This window comes from Passer domesticus, chromosome 7 (genome assembly GCF_036417665.1).
Source record: "Passer domesticus isolate bPasDom1 chromosome 7, bPasDom1.hap1, whole genome shotgun sequence".
Classification (NCBI taxonomy): domain Eukaryota; kingdom Metazoa; phylum Chordata; class Aves; order Passeriformes; family Passeridae; genus Passer; species Passer domesticus.
The window spans coordinates 13,174,809-13,201,081 of record NC_087480.1 but is presented as its reverse complement, the minus strand read 5'-3'; the positions used below and the strand labels follow the sequence as shown (position 1 = coordinate 13,201,081).

The 26,273-nt window shown below is 41.2% G+C and overlaps 1 long non-coding RNA gene across 2 annotated transcripts in view; it reads left to right on the top strand.

Annotated features, from left to right (window-relative positions):
- Nucleotides 1–26,273, top strand: part of LOC135304493 (uncharacterized) — a 91,392-nt gene that overhangs the window by 41,175 nt on the left and 23,944 nt on the right. The window lies entirely within an intron of this gene.

Here is a 26,273-nt window from a genome sequence, read left to right as displayed (position 1 = left end):
GACAAACTGTAATGAAACATTTAGTTTTTCTAAGCAAGTAAGTCAAATTTTGCATGAAAAGGGTTGCTATAGTATTAGCCTAAAACTGGACTTGGGTCTCTTCTCTGCAGTCCTAGAAGAAATTGTGAGAGTGTAGGTTAAAATTTTGTGTGTCAATTTTATTGACCAGTCTGTTTGCTGATATTTAGCTCATTGCCTTATTATTTCAAGACCTGAGGCCTGCAGTGTGTCTGTACTTTCTGATCTGCCTTGTTAAGTCTGTCTCAGAAAATTAAGAGCTGCTTTTTGCCCCTCTCATAGATCACTTGTAAGATTTCTTTTGAATTTCCTACTCTTTCTTTATCACTTCAATAGTCCAAGGTGCATTTAATTGCAACCTAAGTACCTTGCAGTCCCGTTGCACACATTAAAGAGTAAATTCTGAGTGATTGGACATAACTAGTACTTACTGTAATAAATAGCATATCCATCTCTTCCACAGTCAGACAATTTCATACTGTGCAACTTCTCTGCTTTCTGAAATGTCACCACTTAAACTGCAGCATGATTTTCCCATGAGGACACGATGAAAAGGCCTTTCCTGAAACACAGCTTGGAAATGTAACCTGTAACGTTATATTTAAACCGATTTTATAGCACTCAAAAATTGGATGAGCAGGTACAATACCCACACACTAGAGACAATGTATTCTTTTTATTTTTTTCCCAGAAACTGGTCCTGAGTTTAATGAATTTTGAATTTTATTTTTATTTTGAAGCCATTCACCTTCTTGGTGAAAGCATTTCTCTATTTTTAGGCTTTGCAGCTGCAGAAATAGTTACTTTCAGATATCTCTCTGAGATTATATGCATCACAGCAAAACTCAGGTACTGCACACGTCATTTCCTAACCTTGACCTAAACAGCACCAAAGTCATCCTGACGTTTGTTGGATCATGACTTTTCAGGGGAAAGCTGCTCTCATACTGGTGAAAGATGATGAGGTGTTTGCTTTACAAAGAACTCTGTGAAGATGGAGAAAGGGAAAAATGAATAATCATGTTTAATCTGAAATGTTTTTGATGCATTTCTGTGATTGTAAGTAAACCACACAGCGATGTGTCTGCAGATACCCAACAGAGCAGAACTGTCCTGAAAAGCCTCCACTCACTCTTATTGCAGTATTTCCTAAATCCCAGGGAAACTTCTGGAAACCTTTTGGAAAAACTCACTAGGAGGAGGAAAACAAATTATGAATTAATTAAAAAACACATATTGAATTAAAAATACAAATTGGCCAATTTCTGTCAGCTTCAAACATGGATATTAAAAGGATCAGCACCAGACTCCCCACCATGGCCACTGATGTTCCTCAGGGACATCAGGGGAGAAGCTGGGACTACTTGGACAAAATATGACATCAGCTCCTGCCAAGTAAGGCCAGTGGGGAGTTTTTCTTGAAATGCCTAGAGAATGTCACATCATGCCAGAAAAATAATTTCAGTCCAGAACAATTCATCATATGCAGGTCATCTTAATGGATTTGAGTATATTTCTCCTGTGTAATAAAATGCAGAAGGCACACACTTTTAATTATTTTTGTAATTAATGAAATGGAGCAACCATATTATTTTTCTGTAGCACCAAAATGGAAGAATAAGCCTGCTTTCTCTGTGGTATTTATAAACTTTTAATTGGATTAATGATTAGCACACAAAAATAGGACTAAGTTTGGGCTGATCTGTCAGCTTCTTGGTTTGGGTTCTGAGAGTTGGTATCAGACAAAGGAAAAATGGCATTTTATAAAACCATATGTGGCATTGCTCTTGTTCCTTATTTGAAGATGAGTAACGTCATATTACACACAAGTAGTAAGAGAAAAAAAAATGCATATTTGTCACACAGATTACGTAAGTTACAAAGGCATGGCTAAATCACTAATGACCATTATTCCTGACTGATCAAGACTAAATTCTACCCAAAATGTGGAGACCTACAAAGGACACAACTGTTTTTATGTGGGTTAGATGGCCAGATTGCCAAGCTGCTGTAAATCCCCATGCCAGCACTGGTGGCTGGCTCGTGCCTCTGAAGCCAGCACTGCCCAGAACAGCTGCTGGGCTGCACCCAGGGGCTGTGAGCTGGGGTCACTGTGTGGCCTGACCCAAAGAGCCAGACACTGAAAGACCACTGCAGTGTCACCTTGGGGTGCAGTTTGTGTCACCGTGTGCTGCCAGTGCAGCCCAGAGTCACTCACAGAGCTTGAGAGACTGAATATCCTGGGAGAGTGCCAGGCTGGAGCTGGCTCTCATTTTGCCTCTTTCCTTGGGTAGGTTGGAGTTCTTCCTGTTTGACCTCTCACCTCAAGCTTCTCTCTTCTCAATAAGTCAGATTAATGACTTTGGTCAGTTTGTCCATCTTTGACAGGAAGCAATTACAGCTAGTGAATAATACCTAGTGTCCTATGTGTGTTTTTATTCTGTGTTTATGGTTACCAGAGGAGATTTCCTCTCCACACACTTCCTTTCACTAAAGGAAGAACAGCCTGACGTGCAGTTAGCCCTTGCTGGTTTAGTCATTTAACTACTGCCATATAGCACTTATTTATTTTATCTGGATTTATTCCTTCTCTGCTCTGTTCTGATAGCTGAACACCTCCAGTTGTGTGGTTATGTTTCATTAACTGGCACTCAAGCTGTAAGTGTTCATGGCTTTAATGGAGAATCGAGTACTGAAAACAAAAGGGGCCTGTGATCTCCTTAGGAGGCAGGGGCTGGGAGAATTCTGAGATACCAGAGAGCTTCATGCAGGAACTTGTAGGAACTGTTGTCTAGCCCAAGGGCTGGAAAAAGGTCTGTATGGTCATGAAGTAAAAATCAGGGGTAGAGCTCCAGAAACACTAAATCCTATTCAAAGCAAGAGGTATTTCTACTTTTAAGGCTCTATCTGCCATGAAATCCATGCATCTTTGGCAGCATGGCATTGAATCAGTGTGCCTTGAGCTGACACTGAGCACCCACAGCTACAAAGCTTCTGAGCACCCATCAATGGCTTGTTCACAAGAGTTTGTGATGGTGCATGGTATGTCATCTTGCATCTTTGGGAATCTTACAGTCTCTTGTAAAGTCCATGGCAACTTTGCAGCCCAAAATTTCCACAGGTTCCTAGGACTGCCAAATCTTCCACACTCCTACTCTGTATTAGATTTTATTATCTGCTCTACTGACACAATAATCCATAACCACCTTAGAAACGGGTAGTGCTGAATTAAACCTAGGGCAGTGCTACCATCTGAGGCTGCCCAAGCCCCAGCCCTTCCAGGGAGCCTGCTCTGCACTGGGATGTGAGACACCTCCTGCAGCTGAGCCTGCTCTCTGGAGCCCAGGACCTGCCAAGCAGGTGGGGCACGGACACAGCTCTGTGCCTGTGTAAAGGAGCAGCTCTGTGTGCACCCACAGGACACTCAGGAGTGGGTGTGAAACACCAGCTGCTCTGGCAGGGCAAACAGCCCTGCCAGAATCTCAGCAATTGCACTGTGGCTGTAATTTAAACAACAGGCTCCAGACACTTCAGTCTCAACTGGATTTTTGTTACCCTGCCTATGCACAGGTCAGCTAACCTGGGGTAAAAGCAGCAGTTTGTTAATTCATCCCCCCCACCCTGCCTTGCCTGAATGCTATAAATTGTGCTGGAAACAGCAGTAAGAGTTTAAATTACTCTGGCTGAAAATCCACTTCTGCAAATTACTGGGAGTCTTTTAAACAGATAAATAATGTTTTCCTAAGTGCAAATCTGTACTCCAGAGACGGAAAAGAAAGAATGTAGAAATATGTAGGTTTGATTTTGTTTTCAGTGTCACCCTTAGCAAAATTTCTGAGGCAAAATTCTAAAGCAGCTTGATGCCAACAGTTTGCATCAAGTGTGCTGTATTTGAAGCAATTGAGCTAATGTTTGAGATTCTGACAATCAGAAAAATAGGTTGGCATAATTATATTAAGATATCTGAGAGTGTCATGTACTTTGCAAGACTGAATTTTAAACTGTTGATTTAAATTAATGAAGATTCAAGAGTTTATAATTTGTTTATTTATTGAAATCAAATGCAGTCCATGTTTCTAACTAATTGAAAAGTATACTTGTGATAGAGAAAGTATTTAATTTGGGCAGGCAAGCTACCAGACTTCCAAATGAAGATGATGAATTGCAAATTCTCAATCTCAATCCCTGTAGGCTGACAGTTACCCCTCTAAAAGCAGAGTTTGAGTGATATACTATAGCTGGTAATAGCACACAGCTGCAGAGTAGGAAATCCCATTGATATTTTGCAAAGCTTTTGTTTTGCTTCATTCATTTATTTTTCAAAATGATACATTCCTTATTTAGAATAAAGAACTTTTTTTTTTGCCATTGTGAGTAGACTAGACCTTTAAAAAGCTGTTAATTTGCCATGTGTAAAAATGCCTGGGATCAGCTCTGAATTTTTCACTTGTATGTTGCATTTTCAGAAGCACAAATGCACATGTGATTTTGCAACCTCTTCCCCCCTCCAAGAGTAAGTAACACATCTCTGTTACACATCCCAACATTCAGCATACAAGATCAAATGTAAAAAGGATTTTTTTCACTCTCTAATGTATAAAGCATGTGTCCAACAACAGCAGCAAAATCAGTGCCAGAAGAAGTAGTCCATAGGGAAGCAGTAATTTGTGTATCTGCACATTATTCTGTGTCTGTGCACATATTAACCCTGGTATACAGTAAATTGTGTTACCATGGCAGCCCTCACATGGAAAGTTATATACTAGTAGGATATCTCTAACAACCACCAACAGGAAATATGCATGTTCTGGCAAATGAATAAGGGTGTAGTTTCTCTCTGTGAGGAAACAATTCACAATAATTAAGGATGGGAAAACCAGGTTGCAGAAACGATGAAAAAATACAGCATTTGCCCCAAATGTAAAAAGTAAAATACAAAAAGGCCTCAGAACTCCCTCTCTCCCTTTTCCCATGCATCAGCACCACCATGACTCCCAGGGGCTGGAATACTGTAGGCTTTGCTCAGACAAAGCTCCCATTAAAATCCTGTCTTATGGTTTTCATTCTGTATACTTCTCATGGAGCTTTTACAGGGCACTTTGCTTACATTCGTTTTTGTGTCCAATTTTGAGATTGAACTTCTTTCTTTATGATGAAGCTGGTTTGTCAAGGGTGAGCTGCTACAGTTCATCAACACCACATGCTGTCATATGCTGTGTTGTATTTTTAGTTGTATATACAACTTTGCCAAACTTCAGTTCTATGGCTGACATTTTGAAGCAGATGCTATTTGCCTGAGTTGTTTCCTTTTTTAAATACTTAAACAAAAAATAAAAAAGGCTCAACCACTTCGAGGAGTCAGATTAGAGGAAAAATATTTTTTAACTCCATTAGAAATTTTTGACCATTCTCCTGGAACATTTCACTCCTGCTGGTTTGAGTTGGAGTCTCAGCATTAGTGATACACAGATGACAGCATCACTCAAAGAGAAAGTACAATAGAAGTGAGAGCCCATGTCAGTGTTCCACGTGCAAAACTCAACACTGAGTAAAGGGCCAGCAGTTTGTGTGAGTCATCAGTGGTTTAGGAAGAAGAAAAGAAAAAAGACATGACAAGATAGACACTCCCAAGAGCTACAGGCTTGTTGTATTGGCTGAAGTTTAATGGAAAAGCGGTGCTCTTGTCAGCTGGTGTACTACATAATAATGTTAACACCACTACAAACAGGTTGTGGTTTATTGCTTCAATTTCTTATGTACTGGCAAGAGAATTAACAAGATTGATGCATTAGGATCTTAGATCTCAGTCAAATTAGGTGACTAAGAGGGTGATGAAAAAATGCTTGTTCTTTGAAGGAGCACAACTCCATCAGAAACTTGTTACATCCTAGCATCAGGCCATTTGATGAGCTGCTGATTTAACAGCACACTTAGCAGGCAATAGTTACATTGAAAGGGGCAACTACTTAATCAGTGCTTTAAAGATATTATGTTCAGAGTGATTTAAAGGGATATTGTGCTTTAGTAAGTGTGCCGTGAGTATGAATATTTTCTGCATGAAATGAATGCAAAAATGAGGTTGCAAGTGTCATTTATATTGTCAGCTTCTTTATTTGGACATATGCTGAAAAAAGAAAAAGCCAGTAAATACAAAACAAATACTAGCATTTTGGAAATATATTTACTGGAAGGAAATAGCCATCAGTGGAGGGGAATCAGGGAAGAAAATAGCAGCTACTACATTCCATGGATTTCCACAGTAGAGAAAGAGAGAAAAAAAGGAAATGGTTAAATAGAGGAGAAATATTGGGAGTAAAGTGAACAAAGTGCTTGGTTTCCATTGTTGGGCTCCTCTGGCCTTATGATCCAGGGAAGACTTGGGTTAGGCATCAGAAAAAAACATTTCACTGTTTGGGTGGTCAGGCATCAAACAGGTTGCCCAGGTAGATGGTGGAGTCACCTTTTTTGGAGGGGTTTAAGAGGTGTCTGGATCTGGCCCTGGGTGATGTGGCTTTGGGGTTACAGTGGTCGTGCTGGATGGATGGATGGATGGATGGTTGGACTGATGGTCTTGAAGGTCTCTTCCAACCTTGATGATCCTATGACTTGGGAGATTTCCCTCATCACCATGAATGTATCCAGGAATGCTGACTGCCTCTCAATGCCTGCCTTGTGTAACAAGTGGCTCAAGGAATAAACCCTGTTTACCTTCCTAAACAAGGGCAAACCAGCTTGGTACAGAGGCAGCTGTCAACACTTTGAGATCTGATGCTGCATTTTGTGTCTGATAAATATCTGTGGGGAATCAGCATGGGAATTGCTTCCTGAAGCCTCATGGACAGCATTTAAAATAACAAACAGAGAAAAAAGTGAGGCAGCAGAATCAGTGTATTTGGAATACCTGGAATGCAGGATGGCTGAGGTAAAGGGTGTTTCACATCAAGTGAAACAGATCCAAGTCTGACATGACCACAGCTTTTACACAGGCTTTAGTTTTGGGCTGGTGACTGTTGCTCACCTGCCTCAGTTTACCAGGGTGTGTAGATTAGAACCCCTTCATGCCCCAGGACCCACATGTCCAAGGCTCTGATTTAAGTCCTCACAACGCACTGCAATTATCCACCTTTGTGCTGCCTGGATCCTCCCAGTGACACCTGGGCACTGCTGGGGCACTGTGGTGCAGGGAGCAGAGCTGACCCAGCACCAGGGTCCCACAGGTGGCTGTGGTACTGTGGCATGATGGAGTGGAGCTTTTCCCCAACACTGAATTCACCAAATTTTGAAAACAGCCGTATCTCTAACACCCATCACAGAGAGCACAAATGTAAAGGAGGGAAAATAAAAACAGGCTTTGGTTAGGGCAGGGGAGCTATCCATTTTGTTGGGGAGAAAATGAGGCAAGGCAGAGTCATTAGCAGGGCTCCTTATGAAAGCAGGAGTTGCTTGGGAAATTGCCGTGCCATTGACTAGAATACATGGAGCACAAAAGGGAGATATAATAAGAGGAAAGCAGTTATGCACCTAAGCTCTGAAATGTAGCATTACATCCATCCGGAGAGGTAATCATTCCTGTCATTACTAAGCTGTAAGATCACTCAGTCCTAGCATGGTAGAAATCCAGGAGCTCAACACATCAGTCAGGTAGCTTTTCCTAACTCTCTGCTTCTGTGGCTCAGCTGGAGTTCAAAAAAAGCCTCAGATAGTGGCAATCACTCTTATGGCTGCTAGCAAATCTTGTAAGTAATAACTCATAAACCTTCTTAATTGAAATAAATTAAATTTTATCTTCATTACTGCTTTTCAGAGTTATCTGAAAGTGCATTGTTTCTTATTCAGGAAATGATGCATTGGTGCTTGCACGTGTGGCTCTGGAACAAAAATTTTGGGAACAAATTATATATGTTAAAACACAGAATTCTATCTTCTTTTAAGTCCCCACTGGTGTCCCTCCAGTTGTCACACTTGTGTTTGTAGTTTGTGTGTGTGATCTGTATTGCACAGCTGGTGTGGCAGGGGCAGCAGTGTGACACTGCCAGAGTGAGGGTGAAGCAGTGGGAGCTGGGGCTGCCTGAGCAGGGCACAGGGATGTGGCTGCACCAGAGGTGGGCAGCAGAACAGAAACCCTCAGGGTGAGTGTTTGACCACCAAGCTGCCTAAGCACAGCCACTAATGACTTTACCAGTCTTACTCTTTGAAATTATGTCTTGTTCACTGCCATAGAAACCATTCAAATTATTCCTAGTACTGCCTTACAGGACCAGGACATGATATACTGGCTTGGAGAAAAGGTCCTGCACTCTATCTGTGAAGCAGCCAGCAAAACAGGAAAGTAAATGTTTGAGTTATTTACCACAAAGTTTGACAAAATGCAGAACCTTCTGACATCCTTAGAGGATAAAAAACTCTGGCAATCGCTGCCAAAAAGACAGTCTTGGAGAACAAGATGGAAAATCATATGTTTTGCTGAAAGATTCAAAGTAAAACTGTGACAGAAAAAATACTGCATAGTGGTGCAAATAATTGAGGATTTCTCCCAAAAGATGCACAGGTTCTTAAAAATAGCTTGAACTACTGAGATGACCTTAAGATTACTGGCACCACAGAGCCATAGAATTGCCCCCATTCATTTCTTTGTCCAGCCTTTGCTCTCATATTGTCAGAGAGAACATCCCAGAGAACAGATATACTAGAAGAATTCATATCCAAATATCCAACTGTGGATATAAAGCCATATCTCTTCATTGTCACTATGAATTACCAAAAATATAAAAACTTCTTTCGTCCCTACATGAAAACCTAATTTCTGTGTTTCCACTAAAGCTTTTTTCCCTAATAAGGATTATTCTTCCTTACTTGGAGAGCATGAGTGAATCATCCACTGACCTTCTGTGGCATAATCTAAACAGACTGAGTTTCTGGAGTATCCAACAGCAGCATGGGTTCTGCAGTCCTCAAATCTTTGCAAAAATGTTTCTGGATCATTTCCAGCTTGTCAACAAGCTCCTAAAATGTGTGGATTGAATACTTAGAACTTTACACTGTGTCAGAGGGCAATTTATCAGTTTCCTATTTGGTGTCATGTTCTCAGAGGAGGCATTAATGAATATCCTGGCTGTATCTATCCTTATCTGCTGTACATGCAGTGCAGCTCAGTCATCAGAACATAGAAGTCAGGCAGGCATCTGCTCCAAACACCTGCACCCCAAAACATCTGCCCTCAGCAGCCAGATGTGCCTGCGCATCTGGTGATAGACATGCCTGCTCTTTTTTGAGTGAGACTCCTGTCCATCTTAGGCCATATACTAGGGAGAGAAAGAGATCATTTACACTTTACTTTTGGATTTGTTGACTGAGAACACTAAAATGACTGCTCGCCTGGGGAAGGAAATGGTACTGAACCTCATCCCTATAAATGTTTTCTGTCTTGGATGCTTGTCATCACTGCACAGAGCTTGAGAGGGCCTGACCATCTGTGGAAGCCAGGAGTCTGAACTGAAGTCTTAATAATGCTTTGTAAAGGCAAAGATGGTCACCTCAGAATGGTGTTCACTGAGCAGAAGGAACTGATACCAGCCCTTAACTGAGATAGTCAAGAATGTGTCCGAGGTCCCCAAGGTTGTGAGACGCACTCTGTGCTTCAAGCAAGTCCTATATAATTTTATTCCATCCTTTCCAAAGATTATCTAATGTAAAATGCCTGAAAAATGTTGGGAGGGCAGACTAAAAGTCCTGCCCCTGTTGAAGGTATCTGAGTCACACACGTTTCAGTTTCCTTCCTTTGGAACAGGGAATTGGAAATGTTTTCCTGCACAGAGTTGCAAGTTCAGTTTTAAGAGTGGGAAGTCCCAGACCCCAGAAGAGGCACTGGTACTCTTGCAAGACGGGAGAGATGGTTTTAGACTGTTTCCTGAAAGGCTGTTTATCCTGGACCTCCTGTGTGCCGTGCCAGGGGCTGAGCAGAGCTCAGACAGACAGACAGCACCACCCAGCTGAGGGAAAGCTGCCCTCTCTGCTGGGCTTTGTGTGCAACTCGTTTGCATCTGTGCACACTCAGCTTGGGCTGGGTGGCTGGCTCCAGCTCCTGCAGTGATTTGGACTGTGGTCTGACAAATTGGAGAGCCCTTGAGCAGATGAGGCACCAACTTACTGTGCTGTTCTGGGAGGGCAACACTTCTTGACAGGCAAGTTAAATGCCTACAGACTTTAGAAATGCAAATTGAGATATCTGGGGACTCCAGCTAGGCTTTATGTAGGACGTTTTAGGAATTATGCTCTTCTACATAAATGCCTAAATTCCACCCATGTTCCACTTCAGGCTTATTAGTCCCTCTGTGGATTTAGGCCTGGGAAAATAAAAGGCAGGATGCAAGAAGCACTAGACTGTACTTAATAATGAATTTCTGAGCAGAGAACACACAGGCTTTGGTTTGAGGTCCAGCCAAAATTGGAGTAAAATAAGAAGAGAAAACACATATCTTTGGGGATTGCAAATCAGCAAATTGGTGCTGAATAGAAAGAGAGCAATAGAAGAAGCAACTGAGAGAGAGGAGAAACCAGGGACTTAAAGAAAATTGACCATTCTCTCAAAATCATTACCAACATTTTCTACAAGTGGGGCTATTAAAATACATACACTCAAAGATGTTCCTTTTTGTTTGGTTTGGTAGTGATCTTGAAATTGCAATTTTTATGCATGATGAATGCCTAGTTGGAAACTGCCTTGTGACACTGAAATACTTCACACCTGGATTTCATATATATTTCTTTATACAGCTGCTTTCCACCAGAATAGCTAATGAGGTGAAAACTTGGAACCTCCTCTGGAGTTAGTTTTATATTGTGCAAGGTAGGGAGTTTCCCAATTCAGTGGAAAGAGGGGCCACGGTCATGGCAAGGTCACAAGCAATGTTCACCCACTGTTCGGAACAAAGCAGTTATAATCCAACCATAAATGCCCAGATAAGGTTTACCATCTGGAAATGGTCATCTACAGTGCATTTTTACCCACTCTGTAATGTCCCTGAATGTTGCTGCCTGTGACTATGGAGATCGCCTGCTTGTGCTTAGTCGGAGCTGGGAATATCCAAATCAAGGCTTACTTTCCCACCAATCCACACCTCCCTTAGTCCTTTAAATCTAATGAAATAATAATAACAACAACAGTAATAATATTAGTAATAATGTAATCACCAATATAAGAGCTTTGTTCTCACTTTGTGGAAGTTCAGGCTGATGTTGCAGCTCACACTGAACAACGCTTTAAGCTACAAGTGAACTTGGATGAAGGTAATTGAACAGCAAGTGATTACTCAGAAGCCCTGTGGGACAGCCACCATCTCTGTGCTGTGTTTGCATAACACTTAGAGCACCAAGGTCCATGGCTCCTCTGGGGGATCACCATCTGTGCTGAGATAAACTCTAACTAATCTCTGAGGCTTAATGCCATCAGCACTGTATTCTGTTTTCTCTCTTGATTTCTCCTCCACCATTTATTCAAAGATCTTCAGCAAAAGCAGGGAGAGTAACAAACACAAGGTTACACGGGAGAATTCTCTATGGTTTTTTGGGGGTGTGGATGAAAAGGAGGGGATCATCTTTAGCTCTATGCTTTCAATCTTCATAATATTTTTGCCATTGGCAGAAACCTAAGAGAACCTAAGATAGCTGGGCAACTCTTTCCTCTCACGACTATAAGATTTAAGAGATCAGAAAAAAAATATTAGAGAAATTGTTTCATTGCTAAGTTCTAAGAAACAAACAGAAACGTCAAAGATGTTTCAGGAAATAAAATGCTAGTTGTCTTGGTCACTGGAGAATAATTTAAAATCTATTTTGTTTTATGATGGCTTACTGTTATGTGGTTTTCAGTGACTGATTGAATGGCTTTTTATGAGAAAGACTGCAATTTTTTCCAATAACAACGTCACATTTTATTCCTTTTAACTAATAAAGAGGAGTATGAATATTAGAGGCATCAAATCCTTTCAGTATTCCTACTGTTGGCTTTGAAACCCTTCTGACTCTTATGGTCATAGATCCATAGATGCCACAATGCCAGGATACGGTGAAATTGAAATCCATAGGAGTTCTGTAGTTGTCTGATAAATTTTAGCTATGGCAGTATGCACATGTTCTAGGGAGGACTGGAACTGAATTGCTTGGGGTGCTGAACAAATGTGGGAAAGGTGATTCCTCATCCTTTCACTATGGGACTATCCAAAGAGGAAACAGAAATATTTTCTTGTGATTAAAATGACCAACAGACCAACCAAGTTGAAATCTCAGATATTGTATTTTGCAGCTGATCCTCAAAATACTAGACTGTAAACAAGTTAATATATACACATATTGTCAAGTTAATTCAATTGAATAATTGGAGAAAATCAGTGTGTTTACATATGCTCTATGAACAGAAAGTGAAGCTGTATTAAATCATGTAAATTATTCTCTGTGAGCTGTTTACTCTTTTCCAGTAATGATGTTATTTGTCACCCCAAGCCCCTGTATATGTGGATGTAAACCAAAGCACATGTTAGAAAAAGGAAATAACTATACACAACTGAGTTTTTCCTCTCTGGAGAAGTCTAGTGCTGCACATTTACTTTGTGGCCTTAATTAAGCAGTGATTGATGCTTATTTGGAGAGCTAAAGATAATTACTACCTTTTCCAATGTGAACTGGCTATCCCTTTGACCCCAGTATTTTAGCCAAAGAATATTGGGAGTAAATTTCTTTTTTTAATGCAAAAGACAAAGTGCTCTTTTCTGTTCTTGTCTTGGGTCTAAGGACAAAACTCCTTCCCCCTGCCAGGTGGGTGTCCTGGCTCCTGTGGGACACAGCAGAAGGAAAAGGTGCTTCAGGATGATACCTTCTTAAGATGAAGGAAGATCTGCACAGAGACTGGTTCCCTTTTCAAGAGGGGAGAAAAGGAACATCCCAGTTGTTGTTTTCTGGTGCTTCTGCTATGTGTTTGGTTGGCTATCAGGGCAGACAGAGACTGCACATGGGTTGTCCTTACAAGTGGCTTTCAAATTTTTAAAAGTTGAGCACTATCAATTCTTTCAAAGAAACTCCATTAAGCCTCTTTTCCTTTTCTGTTGTTGGATTTTTTTTCCATAAATACACAGGTGTGTTAATGTCTCAATTTCATGGCACGAAGGAATAAGAAAAAGATTAGGAGGAAGCTTTCTGCCACCATCTCTGCCCATTTGTTTGCCTGCTGTTGGCAAGAAAATACACTTCTCTCAAATGCAATCTTCTTATTTTTCCTCATTCTTTTCCTTTGTTGCTTTCCATATTGTCATGATGTGAGCCTACAATGGCTATCTCCAAAACTGTTGAGCTCGCTGCCTTGTCTTGACTTACATTGCATGCAGCTAGATGGGTTTTATTTTAAGATAGCTGTCTGGAGAGATTTAGCCACCTCCAGCTGGCTTCATGCCTCAAATAAAATATGGCAGATACCTGGGCCAATGATCTGATGACACCTTTTATCATTCCAATGGGCATTTCCCATCCTGACAAACAACTTCACAAGTGCCATCATGCCACTGAGAGTGATGAAAAAATTAATTTGATCCTGATCAAAACAATGGATTGGGGTTTTGTACAACAAACTTAGAGAGTCATGAGAAATCCTTGTGCTTGGTATTTCACTCCAGTGTGTGGTTTGTGGGCTCCCCTCCACAGCAGCACCTGCTTGCATTCCTGAAGTGCTGTGCTGACAGTCTAAGAAAACACCTTGTTTCAAAAGCACCTTGGGAGATTTCAAATGCTGTGATAAAACAACCATGGGATAGAAATTAGAAATCATACCCTAAGTACACAACCAGGAGTGCTTGAAAAACCTTGGAGGTCTGTGTGTATGTATGTGGTATCATTAGAAACTATTTGGATTTCTTCCTGATTTTTTTTTTTTCAATTTCTGCATTCCTCAATGTATTCTGAAAAAAACAACTGGGAGCAAGAGCAGCAGATCCCATCCACAGTCAGGGAAGTGCCATCACAGCCCCATCTCACATAAGTAGAGGATGGTAATTGCATTTTACAAGCAATTAGAGGAACTTCTGGAGTTTCCACGTGCACTCTGATTTGGCAGCATGGCAGAATCTGAGAGATTTTAATGTTAGTGCTGAAAGATTGTAAAATCATGCCTTGTGATGTAGAAAATGGAAGTTCCTTTGAAAGCTGCATTAATGAGCTCATTTTACTAAACTTCATTAAACCAGCCATATAATCTGTGCAAACTTACTCTGCTTCTCAATTACATGGAAATGGAGTGTGCTGTGATGAGTTAGGAGCCAGTGGCCATTACTGATTGTGTCATGCCAGGTAGACTAAGCTATTGCAGATGTCTTCTTTCATGATTTTTTTTTAAGGTGTAGGTGAAGAATTTGGCTGAGAAAGGTGGCACGTGGCTGTGGGTGGATAAAAGACCTGTGGGACATGGGGCTGTTGCATGTGTGGGCTGTGAGGCTGAGGCAGGCACAGCAGCACCACGTTTGGGCTGCTGCTTGAGCTGGGTCACTGGGCCTTTATGGGTAGAGGTATAAGTGGGCCATGCACAAGGATATTCCCAATTCTCAGCAGAAATGAGCTTTAACCTGTAAAGGCGTTAGGAAGATCCTCAGGGAGGGTGGGCATGAGTCATTGTATCACCTAGAAAAACAAAAAAAAAGCAGGCAAAATTTCTATTTAGCTGAACACGTTGCTGTTTATCTCCCTCCTACCCTATAACCTCTGCTGCTGTCTCCTGGTGTTTTGGGCAGGGGATGGAGTGGTGTCTGCACTGTGCATCCCTGTGCAGGATCGAGGTCCCACAGATGTTTTTCTCTTCTTTATGGGGGACTGTATGGGATAGATTATTTGCAGGAAGGGTTTTATTTCATTTCACATCCTTGAGAGATGACAATCTATCAAATCCAAAATGTTTTGGAAAGAAATCCAATTTTTTGGAATTTCAGAACTCAAAACATTCCTGTCAAGATATATCCCTGCTACTGACAACTTTCTATTGTGAAATCTGGGGGATTGACCTGAACTTAAGTAGAATGGAGTAACAAAAAAAGACTGAAACCAAAATATTGAATTAACCTTAACCTTTACAGTTTTCTGATTTCAGTCAGCAAAAAAATTCTGGCAATTAAAATTTTCATCCCTTTCGAGGGATTTATTTAAAACGTGTGACATGGGAAATATTGGGAAGAAAGCACTGAAAAAATCAGGTGCCTTGTGATGTGTTCCAGCCCTATCCCTATTGGTTAGACAGACTAAATTTGTGCCTTGCACTTCTGGGTGGACTATTGTTCAACTATCTGTTTATTCAAGCTCTGTTCCAGACCTATTTTGTGTATTAATCACTAATCAGTTAATCCAAATATCAGGAACAGATGTGGCTCACTTGCCTGCTTTCCTTTTTATTGTATCAAAATGTCCTTCAAGTGTCCTGGTGTTTTTTCTTTTCTTTATGTACCAGTTGTGCCTTCTTCTGCCTTGTGGGACACAACGTACTGTAACAATTAACACCAGAGCATCAAAGCTGACTCAGCTTTTACTGGTGAGGGGATCATAATGTGAGTGGCAAAACAGCACTTCTGGGATACCAAAGATCTCCTCCAACCACAGTCAGTGAAATCAAAGGACATAAAAGAGAGCTGGTGACTTGCTCTATTTCTCAATGTCTTTTAATGTGACTTAAATAAAAATTGTAAATCTGATACAATCGTTACAGAATATATAAAATTTAAACATTTCTCAATGGGCATAAAGTAGTTGAAATATCTAAGCCAAGTTACTGGTTTAGAGATCCTAACCTCAGACACTCAAAAGGGAGGCAGCTTTTAGAGAGAGTTAAGCATCTGTCCATCAAAAAGTGACACCTTTGCTGTCACTACTGAAATGATCTGTGCCCTCACCATGGTTTTAGACATTGCAGAGTGGCTGATGACTGACAGGCCTGGTGGCCACCCCTGCACCAAACCATGGGCAGATTTACCAGAACACCCCTAGCCAAAACAAATTACATATTTGGGTACAGCCAATGTAGTAGTGCAGCCTCCCTGTGGAGGATTATAGCTCCTGTGCTGCATATGGTCTGATTATATCCTAAAAACACGCTGTACCTGGAGTCTGGTCTGATGCAAAGGCTGGGAAGAGAGCTTGTGCTGAGGTTATGGAAATGAACTGGCTGTGCCTGTTCTGCCTGCATGGAGGGTGAGTGGGTCGAGGCGCTCTTTCCAGAGGAAAGGTCATGTCTTACTGAGAGCTTGCACACAAGATGCATTTAAGGACTATCTGCAAAGCTCTCTGTGTTGTTCTCTAGGCCTAGTAGATGCCTAGCATTATAGTCACATGTTGTGGCTTTATTCATAGCATTAATGTTAGGAAATCAACAGCAAAACTGGCTTTGGAAACACCTGAAGGCCACCAGGACAGGGGAAACACACGATATTTGGGTTGGGACATTTTCAAATCCTTTTAAAACCATGCTCCTGCACCTGGCTCTATGCACACAAGAGATTTAGGAAGTCTGTTTGGGGAAAAGGGATGGAACAGAAAGGCTGAGAGTTGGCTCTCAGGGTAGGGTGGCAGAACTGAGGCAACAGCGACTCTTTCTTAAATCATTCCAAGCTTGCTCTGTGCCTGGCACAGACTGGTGTATGAAATGGGGAAGCTGCAACTGGTTTGTGCTATTCCTCCAGGCCTCCAGGCTGAGCAGATCTTGTTCAGAAAATGTTCTCGTTGAAGGCAGTAATTATCTGGTAATTAAAGGATGCTGTTGCATATGGTAGATTTCCAAAGTCGGATTGTCCTGGATTAATGTAAGCTTGTATATGAAGAAGGTGAGAAAAATCTTGCAATAAAACTTCCATGCACTTTTTCCTAGGTGCCTTCTATAATATAAAGCCAATGTTAAATGAAATTGTAAAGTGAAACTATCAGCTATTTGGCAGGGGTTCAGGCAAGAAATACTTTTCAAAACTAAATTATATTATAAACATGAAACATATTTTCTGAGTGTCTGTGTTCAAGGAAAAACAATAGCTGCAAAGCTAATAGCAATTGCATAAGAGGCAAAACAGCATGTTCAGTGTGAGTAAACTTCAGAAGCTGATGTGTTAGATACAGGGGTTGAGGAGTGTCAATAAGATATTAAGATCCATCAGAAAACTGCATCTCCATCTGCAATTTTTCCAGAGCCCTCCTGGAATTAATTTTTTTCTTTTGCAGAAGCAATAGCAGAAGTACTTGCATAGGTTAGTCTACAGACCAAGACATGTTAAGATCCAGGCTAGCAATTATTTTTGAACACAAAATGTAAATTTTCTTAAGGCAATGAGATGTTCAAAGACTGGCCTCAACCTGCCATTAGAGCATTTTTGGGTGGTTTCTAATTTTTACTTACTGCAGAAAGCAAGCACAATTTACATTAAGAGTCCATATTATATTTCCTTTTCTGGCCTTCCTGGTAATTATTGCATCCAACTAAATCTTCCAAATGGTTTTCTTTCTTTTTACCTTTTTTAATTTTTTTTTTTACTATTTTTAACTTTTTCCACTCTGAAATATTGACATGATTTCCAACACCATTGGATCATTATTTTGACAAAATCTGTGTGCAGATATAAAGTACTGTTCTGAAGGTTCTGAAGGTCTGATATAAAGTACTGAAGGTCTGAATCAGTGGAAAACTCAGTTCCAGTCCAAGGACTGAGATGAAATGTTTTCCCCAGGGCCTGAAGCCTCTCAGTGATGGGTCAGTTCTAGAGATGAGTCACTGGGGTTGAGTAAGGTCTGACCAAAGTACAGCCAAATCATGCTGCTGATGCAAAAGTGTATGGTGAGTGATGACAATTTGGGTTAAGAAATGAAGAATGAACTATTCTCTAATCCAATTTTATTCCCAAAGAGCAACACTAAATATAAACCAAAAACTTTCTCAAGAGGTTTATTCTGCTGTTCCTATCCAAAACAAAGTAGATATATTGCTACTGAATAAATACTCTCTTTTTCCTGCATTCTCCAGTGCAGTTTTAGTTTTCCAATCAATGCACTCCTTGTTCAGAAAATGTATCATTTCTTCAGGGGTTCTTCACAGTTGTTTTGTTCCTTATCATCTGTGGAGCACAATCCTACTTGAAAGAGGTGAAAAGGTCCTCTGCAAGACAGTGGGGTGCATTCCTGCAGTTTCCCCTCTGTCATCATGCACAATTTATGAAAGCCTGGGTTTTCTGCAGACTGATGTGATGGAATATGGAACACGGGCAGGTTTTCAGAGTACCCAGGAGAGTCAGTGCTCCCTTAGAGGCAACTGTGTTGATAGCCCACGGTGACTGCACCAAGTGGGGAAAGCAGAGGGCAGAAGGCCTGAGCTCCGCTCCCTGCTGATCTCAAATCCACATCAAAAGTCTAAAATCAAATTAAATGCATTTCCTTTTATGTTCAAATTGTTGTCCACTTGGAATGCAATGGCAATGGATTGGTCACCACTGAAAGCTTTCCTTTTACCCAAAGGTCTTGGTGAAGGTCAAAGTGCTTGTCTTATGGATCAGAGCACTGGAAGGCAGATACTCCTCAAGGAGTACTTACACAGAGCTCAGAGGACTCCAGAAGAGCTTCCCTGACCATCCAGATGGGTGCAGAGAAGAGGGTGGGATGTGGATTTTAAAAAGAAGGGGTATTCGAGTCACACTCAGCCCCCTGTGAGAGAAACAATGTTTTCCCTGGAGATTTAGAGAGATTAATTAAATTCTCTGTATTCCTTACTTCATTTGAAGACTACTTCCTGATAGTTTATTTTGGCTTGAACAGTCAAAATTGTCAACCTGTACAATTAATTCTGCTGTAATTTTTATTTGTTGTTCTATTTTCACTAGTGTAGCTTAAAAAGTCTAGCCCCGCAATAAATAACAGCTCAGTAAGCCTTGAGCTCCCTGTCAGTGAATCTCTTTTAGTGCCATCTCATTCATTTCTAAGGCTCCAGTTTCTCATTGTGGCTTATTATTACTTTTAACTGTTCTGAAAGATGATGTAGGTAATTATACTGGTCCCTTACCTAACTACAGATTCTTTTTAATTTCTTAATAATAATGAAATTGCCATAGATGCCTTATAATGTTTTTCTTCAGAAATAAACATTTAGGTAGAAGTTCACACAACATAATCCTGGGCTGTCCTGTGGCAACAATTATAATTAAAATATAACTGTTTGATTATATAATTGAAATTTCTTTCATTTGATTAGCTTGAATCCTTTCCATGGCCATACCCCTGTTCTTGGAGAACTCAGCCTTTGTAGACTGTGCTGCAGGAAATTTACTGCAGTCATAGGCTGAAAAATACCTGCCTGCTTCAACCCACAGGTAAAGAAAACACTTGAATGTAAGAAGAATTGAATAAAATCTGGTTTGTGTGTAATTAGATGGCTGCACAGCTGTGCTAGAAATACAGGGCCAGTGCTTAAAAAAACCCAAAAAGGTGAAGAGCAGAGCTTGGGTCTCTCCACTCCACCGATGACCGGTCCAGCAATGTGCTCAGGGAGCTATGCTCACCCTTGCTGGTGGGTGGTTTTTACTCCTGTGTATATTTATCATCAATAGAGGTCTAGAGACAACCCTCAGAGTTCATCCTGTCCATTACTTTGCCCAAATGGCAGAAAATATGGGCAAGTATGAAAATATGGGTTGCCTGGACTTCTTTGAGATCTGCCCCGAGAACACTGGTGTGATGTTGTGTGGCATGGCATGGCATGTTCCTGAAAGAGAGCCAGAGGGAAGAATCTGCTTTGTGCACTCCAGGGAGCTTTAGGGCATGGAGAAACACAAATTTATTCACCTTGGGGAGGACTGAGGCCTTGCTGGCAGAGGAGAGCTCTCCCAGTGGAGCCCGAGTGGATGCTGCATCCCCCCTCAACAGCTGTGTGCTGAAAGCATGTAGGGTTTAGACTTAGGGGCCTGAATATAACTCACCCCAAATCATCCCTGAGAGGAGCACCAAAGGGCAACTGGTGCTCTTTTACCACAGTACAAGTGAGCCCCAAAACTGTGAAAGGACACAGCATGTAGAGAGTCTCTGATTATTTAATTTACACAGTTTGCAATCAAATCAGGTTTATCTGGTAGTAGAAACATAGAGTAGCTCTAAATATTGCTAAGAATGCACAGAAGGAATAAAAGAAGTTTGACAGTATAATTACAGCTTCTCCTTATGATTCCATCAACATTATTTAAGTGCATATGAACCTGTGCTTTTACAAAAAAAGCTTTGTAAAAATCCCAAATTGTATTGAAATTCGCAAGAAAAAGAGAAGAAAAGTCAAATTCTATGTTTTGATCATTTATAGTGAATACAGACAGTCTTACCATAGTGCACTGCATACAAAGCATGACAATTAAAGCATTGGTAAATGATTTCTTCATTTAGTGCCAATCATGTAAGCAGAAAAGTTGGAACTTAACAAATTAAGTAAAGAACTGTGGAACAAATTTCAATTCAGGTTGAAAGCTAATGAATTGAAATGTCAAGTCAATCATTTAAAAAAATTAGAATTCAATAGTTTAAAATCATTTAATCATTTTTATAATTATTTTGTGACAAGGAAGGAGCAAAGGGTCAAAATATAAAACTGCTAGCATATTTTGGCTAATGTGAATATTGGAATGAATGGTTTAGTTGCATTTCACCTGGATTACATTAGTAACTTTCACAATGATTATTTTTCTTGCTTTCAAGGAAATTAAATAATCAACCAGCCAAGACAGTTCTAAAATAAGCAATTGACCCGTCACAGTATAGAAGGATTGATTATTCTATAGTCTTCATTTCACTTCACTAAATACACACCAGAGCAGAGGTGTCTAAAGGTTAGCTCAGATGTTCTGAGCCCCAGCCTCAAGGCTGTGAGCACATTCAGCTCCCAGTGAACTTTATGAAAGTGAACCAGAGCTGCTGAAGCACCAACCCTTACTCACCTCCAGACAGTGTGGGGTGGGACAGGAAGAATGTGTCAGGAGCCCCCAAGTCCTTTGCTTTGGAAACACAAATATTCACAGCCTTGCTAGGAAGCACAGAAATGCCAAACTGCTGCAAGAGTCACCAGGTTGCTTATTTTGCGGTTACTATCTTGTAAATATGAGGTGATTAATGGAGGAATGAAAGGGTTGGCTGATCTTCAGTGCAGAGTGTGGAAGGAAAACCCCGTCAGCAGCCAGGGCAGCTCTCAGGTACTGATGGCTTCCTGGTGTTCCACTCACTGAGAGATGAAGCTCTAATTTTAGAGAGGACATTGATACCACTGCAAAACTTCTGGAAGTTTATTTGTGCTTTGCCAAAACATGGGGGTAATATATTCTTGGTAGGTTCCTGTACAAGAAGAGAGGGTCAGCCACGGAGGGATATGCCTGGTCTGTGCTCTGTGTGCAGAATATCCAGGGAATTCAGAGAGAGCTCTGTGAGGGGCAGCTGAGCTTTTTGCTTGTGAGGGCTCTCTGTCCTCCAGTATTTAGAGAACAAACACTAGAGCACATCAATACCATGCTTTGGTTTTGTTCTGTGTGGGGTTTTTTTAGGAAAAAGAAAATGAGATTGTTTCCTAAGTAATATGATTTCTGACTGCAGTGCTTAGTGCTGGTGGTGATATGGGGTTTTGTTAATAGTGGACAGCAGAGAAAACAGCATGCTGCTTCCTGGGTACTGTATGATATAATTAAGGATACAACCACACAGAATAATTGTCTTTAAAGATGATTGGGTAAAGCCAGACTGGTAGCATCAGTACCCCAGCACAGGAAAGCAGAAATGACTACCTGAGACAGCAAATAAGATGAACAATCTGATAAAGTCTATCAGATACCATTCCATGTGACATCCCCCACCCCAAGACAGTCTCCAGTGTCATAGACAAAAAATTAAATTCTATTGTACAAACCCACACTGACCAATAGTCCCAGAACAGCTTGTATGTGTCTTGCTGTGGTCAGTTTTGGTAATTTGTGTAGCCACCACAAATGCTTGTGCTATGTGACAGCTTACAGACTGCACCCAGGAATGACAGCAATTACAGATGGAAAGGAACTGTTAACCTTGCCCCCACAGGACTGCTCTCCACTTCATATTTTAATGCAATGTGCAGTTGGCCCATTCCAGATGATCTGATATGAATGTTACTGTCACTTTCCCTCTTAGTCAGAAGAGCTCATCAATGACAATGGCATAGATTATGTTGCTGCCAATAGCAGCAGAAATAGGAGAAATGCCTGCTGAAAATCTGCACCACGACTCCATAGGTTCTTTTCAAGGAAAACGACTTAATTATAGGGCTAGAAAATTACCATGCAATAATTAATATGCTCGGTATTTACACTTAGGAAAGTGATTGTACTGCGTGAAATGCAGTATTAAATTGGAATTAGCTACACTTATTTCAGTTACTAATGTAGCGCCCTCCACACCACCTCTTGTGTGACCTCTCCAACATCTGTTTGAAAAAATGAAACCAAATCAGCCCACAGTTTCTGCATGATCTAATTGTAAATCTCCAGTAACTTCTTGGGCTCTATCCAAAACAACATGAGTTTCAATTTTTTCCAGTTTTTCCTTATGCTGGGAAGTCAACCACCCATGTTATTACTGGGAAACATGACCCTATGTTATGTTCCCTCACTGAGGTCCTTGAGTCAATAATCCCAGCAGTGCCTCGGCGTTTTTAGAAGTCCTGTTCTCTTCTTTCAACATGCCTTGCTCTCGACACAGTGCCAAATGTTACAACAAGTTTTTAGAGGTGCCAGAGTTATGATAATTAATGCTAAGAGAGTCGTAGAAAGGTTGTAAAAGCTCATACCTCAAAGTTTCGAACACTTTCCCACTCTTAGAGATTAAGATGAATCTATGGGGGGGAAGGAGGAGGAGCTAAATTATTCTCTTTTTGCCAGAACTGAGATTTCTCATGCCTTTATCCAAGGATCTGGTTCTGGCTGCTATCAGAGACAGGAAACTGCTCTAGGTGGACTCTAGCTCTGATCTCATCTGGCAATTCAGACGCTGGGAAATGAAAAAAGGGGGAACAGCCTTGTTCTGACCCTAGCTCATGGTTTTTATTCACTCTAGAAGTGGCCATGGCAGCTGCTTCCACGGAAAGGAAAGGCAAGGCTGTACCAGGTCATTGAGATTTCCAACCCAAAACTTTCAGTTTCACTTCAAAGTGTGCAGACCAGTACTTCTGAATTCCCCTTTCAGCCACATGTTTTGCATGTTTAAAAGGTTTTGCTCAGAAGACAGCAAAAAGAAGTAATTCTGTGAGAAAACAAACCCTGACTGCATTTTGCACAAGTCAGGATCCTGTAGCCCTTTTCCTCACCTGTAGCTGTGATGCTCTTTCTCCACAGGCCCCCGACTCTTCCAGCACAGAAGTTGCAGAAATATTCTCTCACTACGAGTTTGCTGCCTTCAGAAATGGGCTTAACACACATTTTATGTTTGTGTTTACCTTTTGTGCCTGTCTTGCCCTTCATCAAGCCCCAGAGAAGGTTCTGGTGATGATGCTGCCTTTCTCAGGGAGTGAGAAAGTGCCCAACATGTTGTACCAACCTTGGAGGGACACTCCATCATAGGCTGAGGGGGGTTAATCTCTTTGGAAGACTTTCATTTTATTACAGGGTGAGTTCCAACAGTTTTTCAGCATTGAGAAAGAGGTTGTGACCCTCTGACAAAATTTTGGCTGCAAAATGAAATTTCCTCTCTGTGCAGGAAACCACTGGAGAGAATATTTCTATAATACTTCCATTCAAATAAATCCAGGTATTCCAGTAATTGTATGGTCTCCAGTAAAAATATCAAATAAACCTGTCAGAGGCTTTTCTCCCAGATGCTCAGATACAGTCTCCTTTCACTGTGTAGCAGAGCTGCAATGCCAACAGACATCCAAGGGTACGCTCCTGCGGTTCAGGCTCTGTGGCTTGTCCTGGAAGGAGACAATGGTTTCACTATGCTCCAGGGGCTGCACCTCAGCACTGCTCCTGCCTGCCCACTAAACGAGGTCAGAGCAGCTCTCTCTGCTAATATCTTGGGTAACACAGCCTCTGGGAGAGTGCAGCTTGAACGTGAAGCAATCAAAGCTCATCACTATATGATTTATTAACTTGCTTTGTAAGGCAAAACCAGCGCGGCATAGAAAAGGTGTGCTCTGGAAGGAACATACAGCAGCCACAACAGTGTAACTGTCTAATAAAATGTTTGTGCTGTTGGAAAGGTTTGCTGCAGAGGAAGATAAAAGACAAAGATCAATAAAATGTAAAAACCTTTACTGGGAAGCCTTCTGTCTTAAGAGGAGACAGGTCTGCTTAGCCAGGGTGCGGAGGGCACGTGCTCTCGTGGCTGCCTTTGTGCTGAGCCTCAGATCTGCGAGCCTTTGCTCCCTTCAGGTCCACAAAATCTTGTCTTCATCCATGCCAAGGTCTTCCAGTGTCACACCCTGATAGAGCTCTCTTTGATAGAGAAACACTTAACTGACTGTTGGTCATTTACTTCAATTTGCCTCCACAGCAGACCTCTCCACTCAGCACCCAAATGCAGAAGGGCATTTTCAGCCTTTTACATGCAGCTCACAGCCTCAGCACAGCACCACAGTCTCAAGCCCCCCAAACATTTTAAACAAACCACAGATGAAACACTAACACAAGTAGTAAATCTCAAAGACAGCTCAGTGATAGCATGTGCTGCTTTAGCTATGACATACAGTAGCTTAAAAAATTAGAATTAGTTATGAATAGTAGATTTCTCACACTGCCAGACTGTATCATTTATCTTACACAATTTACTATATCATTTTCTCTTATAAACAGCTCAGAAACCAAGACTCGGTTCAAAACAAAACAAAACAAAAACCAGAAATGGATTTAATATTTAACTGCTCCCTGGGGACCAAACTCATTCCTGATAGAAGAGAATGAGTTTGACCTACTCTGGGCAGTTCCCATCAGCTTTAATAAACTTTCCTTAGGACTGAGCTCCACCCAATCTGTTTTTCAGTTCCTCTCTGGATGACATCCTGTTAAAATTAGAGTACCTTGACCTCCACTGACAAAAGACAAAAACCCAGTGTATTTTTCTTACTAATTGGCATAGCCATAATGACTTTCATTTCAATGCAAGCACTTTGGAAATATGAATTGATGGGTAGCAAAGTTCATTGATTAGCACTTGTGTACAGGAACCTTTCCTCCTGGCACAGGTTTTGCACATAATCACTCAGTGGTAACCAGCACTTACTTATCAAAGAGAAATCCAGAAACATATGGCTGAACATCTACATGCAGGAAACATTTATCCAACCACATACTTGAGCATTAATTTTACATACAGGAAGAGGGATTCCCCTTTTGATGGTGATAGTTCCTGTAACAAAGAGATGGAATGGTCGGAACAGTTTATACTATTTATTATTATGAAATGGGCAGGAGAAATTGAGTGACCTTCTGGGTTAATAAGAATTTTGAGCAATGGTTTCATTGAGATATAATTCAGTGTTCTGGAGGCATAAGTCTTACACCTTAATTAATAATATAAAGATATTTTAAAATAACATTTTAGGAGTATTAAATCTATTATCACAATAAGACACTTCAGTGTGTGAACCAGTGTGAATTAATTCACACCTAGTTGTATGGATGGCTCTCAGCCCTTTGGCCCCATACTTGACAATATGTTAGGCTTGAATTAATGCACTGTAATTCACAGCTTGTCATGTCTTTCTGCTGAAGCATATCCCTGAAGTGGCTTCACCAATATATAGGCTGGCTTCACACTTCCTCAGAGAAGAATGGCTTCGGCTCCTCCCAGTCACAGCTACTCCCCAAAGCTGTGACCTCTGAGACAGGCGTCGCACGTCCCACTGCCACCAGCTGCCATTGCCCATTCACAGAACTGCTGCTGCTGCCTCAGCAGCCTCGTGCTCAGGAGCAGGGCTTCCTGCAAAAAAACAACCGATTACATTCAGATTCCTAGCTTCCAGCATGGATGGGCTGCTTGGAAAACTACAGACTCATTGAGACCGTACCTGGAGTGGGGCTGTGGAATGTATTGCATCAGCAGAGGTCTGGCAAATCTGAGGGCTCACAGGCAGGGCAGAAAAAGATTTCTCCTCCATTCTTGCTGAACAGAAATAATTCTGAATAAACCAGCCAAGACAGACAGTGACTCATCCACTGCAGGAATTGCTTAAGAGAACTTCATTTTACTGTGTGGGAAACTACTACCCCTCT